This window comes from Pongo abelii, chromosome 4, assembly GCF_028885655.2.
Source record: "Pongo abelii isolate AG06213 chromosome 4, NHGRI_mPonAbe1-v2.0_pri, whole genome shotgun sequence".
NCBI lineage: Eukaryota > Metazoa > Chordata > Mammalia > Primates > Hominidae > Pongo > Pongo abelii.
Window position 1 is genome coordinate 25289103 of NC_071989.2, and position 7679 is coordinate 25296781.

Here is a 7679-nt window from a genome sequence, read left to right on the forward strand (position 1 = left end):
TACTGCATTTACTGTTGCAGCTTGAGAAATTTGAAAGAGCTCTAAAGTTTGGTTGGTTGGTAGGTTAAAATATGAGCCAGAAAGTTGCCCACAGTAAGCAAATAGGAAATTCCAAATATGCCTTGGTATAATGCAGATGAAGGGATAAAAAGGCTTAGGGAAATTGAACTGTTAGAGTGAATTTGCCATTGAAGACCACTGGGAGGGTCCAGAAGACATACCATTTACAATATTGTAAGAACAATTTGTGAAGGGAGCCCTGGCTTCCTTGAAAAGCTCTGTCACTGCTAGTCTGTAAACCAGACCTCTCAGTGGGAATTGCAGTCACTGATCTGGGAAACCTAAATGCAGTAGTGGTAATTGGATCCTGGAGTGGCAGTGACCAAGTGGCAGCATTCAACGATGAAAGGAAAGGTAAGTGTGGTAACCATAATGGATAGCATTGTCAAAGCAACAATCAGCATAGTCTCACTTTCACAGACCTATGGCATGGGCTAGTTGATCATGAAATTTCTAGAAGTGAAGTAGACAAAAAGCCTGCTAAGTTCTTATTTGATCAGTCTAAATACAAAAGTTCTAGGTCAAGTCAACAAACGGCTAATTTTAATCACAAAAAGTCATGACCCCACAATCAATTCCCAGAACTGGGTTCTACAGACCTAGAACCCCTTGAATGAAGAAACCTATGGTCTTTTATCTAAGTAACTGTGCATTGAATAAAGGAAAATAATCAGGCCTTTTGAAAACTACTGGACACTGGTCCTGAACTGACATTAATTCCGGGAGACCCAGAACATCACTGTATTAGTCTATTTTCACATTGCTGTAAAAGACTACCTTAGGCTGGGTAATTTATGACAAAAAGAGATTTAATTGGCTCACCTTTCTGTAGGCCTAACAGGAAGCATGCCTGCGAGGCTTCAGGAAACTTACAATCATGGTAGAAGGTAAAGGGGAAGCAAGGACCTTCTTCAAATGGTGGCAGGAGAGAGAGAGTAATGGGGGGAAGTGACACATGTATTTTTTGTTGTTTGTTTGTTTTGTTTGAGATGGAGTCTTGCTGTGTCACCCAGGCTAGAGTGCAGTGGCATGATCTCGGCTCACTGCAACCTCTGCCTCCCAGGTTCAAATGATTCTCCTGCCTCAGCCTCCTGAGTAGCTGGGATTACAGGTGCCTACCACGAAGCCTGGCTAATTTTTGTATTTTTAGTAGAGACAAAGTTTCACCGTGTTGGTCAGGCTGGTCTCAAACTCCTGACCGCAGGTGATCTGCCTGCCTTGGCTTCCCAAAGTGCTGGGATTACTGGTGTGAGCCACCACGAGCGGCCACACACAAACTTTTAAACAACCAGACCTTGTGAGAATTCTATGATGAGACAACACTAGGGGGATGGTGACAAACTGTTAGAAACCACCACCATGATCCAATCACATTCCACCAGGCCCCACCTTTAACATGTGTGGATTACAATTCAACACGAGATTTGGTTGGGGACACAGAGCCAAACTGTATCATTCTACTCCTGGCCCCTTCCAAATCTCGTGTCCTTCTCACAGTTCAAAACATAATCATGTCACCCCAACAGTCTGCCAAAGTCTTAACTCATTCCAGCACTAACCAAAAAGTACAGGTCCAAAGTCTCATCTGAGATTAGGCAAGTCTCTTCCACCTATGAGCCTGTAAAATTAAAAAAAAAAAAAAAAAAAAGCTAGTTACTTCCAAGATACAATGGGGTTACAGGCATTGGGTAAATGCTCCTATTCCAAAAGGGAGTAATTGACCAAAACAAACGGGCTACAGGCCCCATGAAAGTCCAATACCAGTAAGGCCATCAGTGAATCTTAAAGCTCCAAAATCTCCTTTGACTCCATGTTTCGTATCAGGCCACATTGACACAAGGGGTAGGCTCTTAATACCTTGGGCAGCTTCACCCCATGGGTCTTCAGGGCATAGCCCCTACAACTGCTTTCATGGGATGAGGTTGACTATCTGAAGCTTTTCCAAATGCATGGTGCAAACAGTCAGTAGATCTACCATTCTGGGATTTGGAGGACTGTGGCCGTCATCTCACAGCTTCACAAAAAGTGCCCCAGTTGGGACTCTTTTTTTGGGCTCCAACTCCACATTTCCCCTCTGCACTGTCCTAGTAGAGCTTCCTCGTGAAGGCTCTGCCCCTGCAGCAGACTTCTGCCTGGACACCCATGTGTTTCCATACATCCTCTGAAATCTAGGTGGAGGATCCCAAGCCTCAACTCTTGCCTTCTGCACACTTGCAGTCCAACACTATGTGGAAGCCACCAATGCTTGTGGCTTGCACCCTCTGAAGCAGCAGCCTGAGCTCTATCTTGGCCTCTTTTAGCCATGCCTAGAGCTGGAGCTGCTGGGATGCATGCTGCTATGTCCTGAGGCTGTACAGAGAAATAGGGCCCTTGTCTTGGTTCAGGGTTTATTTTTCCCTCCCAGACCTTCAGGCCTGTAATGCGAGGGACTACCATGAAGGTTTCAAAACACCTTGGATGCATTTTTCCCATTGTCTTGGCTATTAACATTCTGCTTCTCTTTACTTACACAAATTTCTGCAGCCCTGAATTCCTTCCTATAAAATGGGTTTTTCTTTTTTCTTTCTTTCTTTTTTGTTTTATTTGTTTTTTTTTTTTTTTTTTTTTTTTTTTTTTGAGACGGTCTCTTGCTCTTTCCCCCAGGCTTGAGTGTGGTGGCACAATCTTCGCTCATTGCAACCTCCTCCTCCCAGGTTCAAGCAATTCTCCTGCCTCTGCCTCCCAAGCAGATGGGATTACAGACACCTGCCACCACATCCAGCTAGTTTTTGTATTTTTAGTAGAGATGGGGTTTCACCATGTTGGCCAAGCTTGTCTTGAACTCCTGACCTCAGGTGAATGATTCAGACTTTTATGCTCTGCTTCTCTTTTCAATATAAGTTCCAAATTCAAACCATATCTTTCTTCACAGATATTAGCATACACTATTAGAAACAGCCAGGCCACATCTTTAACACTTTGTTGCTTTAAAAATTTTTAATGCCAGATACCCTAAATCTTTTCTCTCAAGTTCAAATTTCCTCAAATTTCTAGGGCAAGGGAACAATGCCACCAGTCTCTTTACTAAAGCCATAGTGACCTTAACTCCAGTTCCCAATAAGTTCCTCATTTCCATCTGAGACCACCTCAGCCTGGACTTCATTGTCTGCATCACTATCATCATTTTGGTCAAAATAGTTCAGAATGGCTCTAGGAAGTTCCAAACTTTTCCACATCTTCCTGTATTTTTCTGAGCCCTCCAAACTCTTCTAACCTCTGCCCATTACCCACTTCCAAAGTAACTTTCACATTTTCAGGTATCTTTATAGCAGTGTCCCACTCTCCTGATACGAATTTACTTTATTAGTCCATTTTCACACTGCTATAAAGAACTACCTGAGACTGGGAAATTTATGAAAAAGACATTTAATTGATTCAAAGTTTATCAGGTGTAATTGGGAGGCCTCAGGAAACTTAGAATCATGGTGGCAGGTGAAGTGGAAGCACAGGTCTACTTCACATGGTGGCAGGAGACAGAGAGAGAACAGGAGGGGGAAAGTTCTACACACTTTTAAATAACCAGATCTCTGGAGAACTCTATCATGAGACAGCATTGGGGGATGATGCCAAAACATTAGACATGACCCCTATTATCCAATCACCTCCCACCAGTCGCCACCTTTAATACATGGGGATTAAAATTTGACATGCGATTTGGGTGAGGACTTAGAGCCAAACCATATCAATCACTATTGCCCGCCACCGAGAGTAGGGGCTTATGGAAGTCAGGTAATCAATGGAGATTTATCTCAAGTCTATCTTACAGTGGGCCCAGTGAGTCCCTGAACTCATTCTCTGGTCAGTTCCTCCATTCCAGAAAACATAATTGGAATAGACATATTCAACACCTTGCAGAATCCCTACATTAGTTTGCCAACCAGTGAAGTGAGGGCTACTACAATGGAAAAGGCCAAGTGGAAGCCACTAGAACTTCCTCTGCATAACAAAATAATGAACCAAAGTAACACTGTGTTCTTCATGGACAGGTTGCAAGTATTAATGCTACCATCAAGGACTTGAAAGACGTAGGGGGTAGTGATCCTCATCGTATTTCCATTTCACTTACCTGTTTTACCTGTGCTGAAGACAGATGGATCTTGAAAAATAACAGTAGATTATCAAAAGCTCAACCAGGTGATGATGCCAATTGCAGCTGCTTTACCAGACGTGGTTTCATTGCTAGAAAAAAACACATATACCCTGGTACCTAATATGCAGCTATTGGTCTGACAAATGCCTTTTTCATCATAACTGTCAATAAAACTCACCAGAAGCAGTATGCTTTCAGTTGGCAAAACCAGCAATACACCTTCACTGCTCTACCTCAGTATCTCAACACTTCAGCCCTGTCATCACTTAGTTTGCAGCAAACTTGATTGTCTTTATCTTTTACAAAATATCATACTAGTTCATTACCTTGATGACATTATGCTGCATAAAGTCCCTAGTACATTTCCTAGTAATGAAGAAGTAATTACTACTTAACACTTAGTGATAAGATATTTGTGTGTCAGAGGATGAGAAATAAAATCATCAACTCATAACTAAAATTCAGGAGGCTTGTGTCTTTGTTTACATTTCTAGGGGTTCAGTGGTGTGGGGCTTGCCAAGGCATTTCTTCTAAGGTAACGAACAAGTTGTTGCATCTATCTTGTCCTACAATCAAGAAGGAGGAACAATACCTAGTGGGTCGTCTTGGATTTTGTAGGCAACATATTTAAGTGTGTTAATGTGACCCATTCAGCCAGTAACCTAAAAAGCTGCTAATCTGAATAGGTCCAAGGTTCTGCAAACCTTCTGCAAAGGTTCTGCAACAGTTCCAAGATGCTGAATTAGTTGTTCTGGCACTCCACTATATAACTTCGCAGATTTGATAGTGCTTGAAGTGTTAGTGGCAAATAGGCATACTCCTTGAAACCAGTGGTGTATCCCTATAGGTGACTGGCTGCACAATACCTTAGGATTTTGGAGCAAGTAGATAACTACTATCTTTTTGAGAGATAGGTCTTGGCCTGCTATTGGACTTTATTAAAACCTGAATGATTAACCATAGTTGACAAGATACTGTGCAATCTGAGCTACCCATCATAAACCAGATGTCATGTAACCCATTACATCACACATTTAGGCACACACAGCAGCAATTTATAATCAAATCAAAATGGTCTATATGTAATTGGTTCCCAGTAGGTCCTGAAGACACAAGGAAGTTATATGAAAAAGTGGTCCAAATGCCCATGGTCCCTGCTCTGCTACATGGCCTTCTCTCTCCCAGTCTGCACCTATGGCCTCAGAAAGACTTCCCTACAATTTTCTAACACAAAGAGAGTACTTGGGCTGAGTTTGCAGATGGGTATACATAAAATGCAGGCACTACTCAAAAGTGGACAGCTGTAGCACAACAGCTTTTTGTACATTTCTGAAGAACACTGATGAAAAACAAAATTACCAGTGGACAGAACTAAGAGCAGCACACCTGATTGTTCACTTTGCTTGGAAAAACATATAGGCACATGTGCCTATACACTGATTCATCAGCTGTAAGCAATAATGTGGCTGGGTGTTCAGAGCTTAGAAACAAACATAATTGAAAAACTTGTGATGAGAAAATTTAGGGATGACATATGGGCTTATGAACAAAGGGTTCATAGTGGCAGAGATGGAAGCTATGCATGGGCTCAGGAACATGGACTTCCTCATCATAGCCAACCCGGCTATGACAACTGCAAAGTGCCCAATCTGCCAGCAGCAACAGAGATCAACACTGTTTCCGAGGGTGATTATTCAGCAACCTGGTGGCAGGTTGATTACGTTGGACCACTTCTATCATGGAAGGGGTAGAATTTTTTTCTTACTGTTCTTACTGGAATAGACACTATGCATACAGATTTGCCTCCCCTAAATGCAGTATTTCTGCTACAATTACCATCGGAGACTGAGAGAATGTTTTAACCGCTGTCATAATACTCCACACAGCATTGCCTCTGACCTAGAGACTCCGTTCACAACAAAAGTGTGGTAATCTGCAATGGAATGCACTGATCTTACCATGTTCCCCAATGTACTGAAGCAGATGACTTCATAGGACAGTAAAGTAGCCCTTTAAAGACCAGTTACAGTGCTGATGTAGTTTGACTCTGTGTCCCCCACAAATCATATGTTGAACTGTGATCTTCAGTGTTGGAGGAAGGGCCTGATGGGAGGTGACTGGATCATGGGGATGGATTTTCCTCTTACTGTTCTGGTGATAGTGAGTGAGTTCTTATGAGATCTGGTCGTGTAAAAGTGTGTAGCACTTCCTCCTTCACTCTCTCTCCTGCTCCACCATGGTAAGACAAGCTTGCTTCCCCCTTTGCCTTCCACAATGATTTTAAGTTTTCTGAGGCCTCCCAGTCATGCTTCCTGTACAGCCTATGTAACTGTGAGTCAATTAAACCTCTTCTCTTCATAAATTACCTAGTCTCAGGTAGCTCTTTATTGCAGTGTTAGAACAGGCTAATACAAGTGTCAAGTAGCTGTCAATATTTTGCAGGGCTGAGGTAAGTTTCTCCAAAATGATCTATATACTCTGAATCAGCCCAATATATGGTGCTGCTTCTCCTATAGCCAGCATGTTAGTTCAGGCTGCTATATCAAAGTACCTTAGGCTGGGAGATTCATAAATAACAGAAACATATTTCTCACAGTTCTAGAGGCTGGAAGTCTGCAATGAGGATGCCATGGTCAGATTTTGATAAACATTTTCTTCCAGATTATGCGTGGCTGACTTCTTTTTGTATCTTCACATGGTGTAAAGAGAACTAGTTAGCTATTCAGCTTGTTCTTATAAGAAGACTAATCCCATTCATGAGGACTCAACAAAGCATTGAATAAGTCTTACTTTCTTATTCATTTCTAATAGCATTTTTATTACATATTTAGAATATATTCTAAAATTTTCTTCATGATTTACTTAGTTACAATGAAATTTATGCTCAATATATTCTGAATATAACCTATTGATAGATAACAAGAAAGATTAATCAATTTCATATATATTGTTGTTTATGAAATAATTAATTTTGCTTGATCAATAATTAGTAATAGCCTCATCTTTCATACTCTTACTCTGCTGAAAGAATCAATCATTCATTAATGAGACAAATATATATTCAGGAGCTGGCACAGACCCTTTAAGCATGAACCATGATGCTACTTTCTTTAGCAGATAAAGATAAAATTAAAAAGCAAACGTGTGTTCAAAGCTCTATATTGGACAGAGCCTAGAGTACTCTTAGCAAGCAGAGCAAAAAGCAAAGCTTTGAGATTATGAAGTGTGAACCCAGCCAGAATAGGTGCCACAAGCACCAAAAGACGGCTATATCTATTTCTCCATAAATCGTTTTTAAATTAAGACAAAATCATACAACAAATGTGGGAAATTCAGGATTTTTCTAAAAAGTTTTCCTTAGTGCCTCTTTTCTATGATTTTAATTATCTTATATATTTAGCATTTTATTTGTATGACAGTATTTTGATTCATGACATAAATTAAACCACAACTAATCAATATTCTATTTATCAACTCAAGAAATATCAAC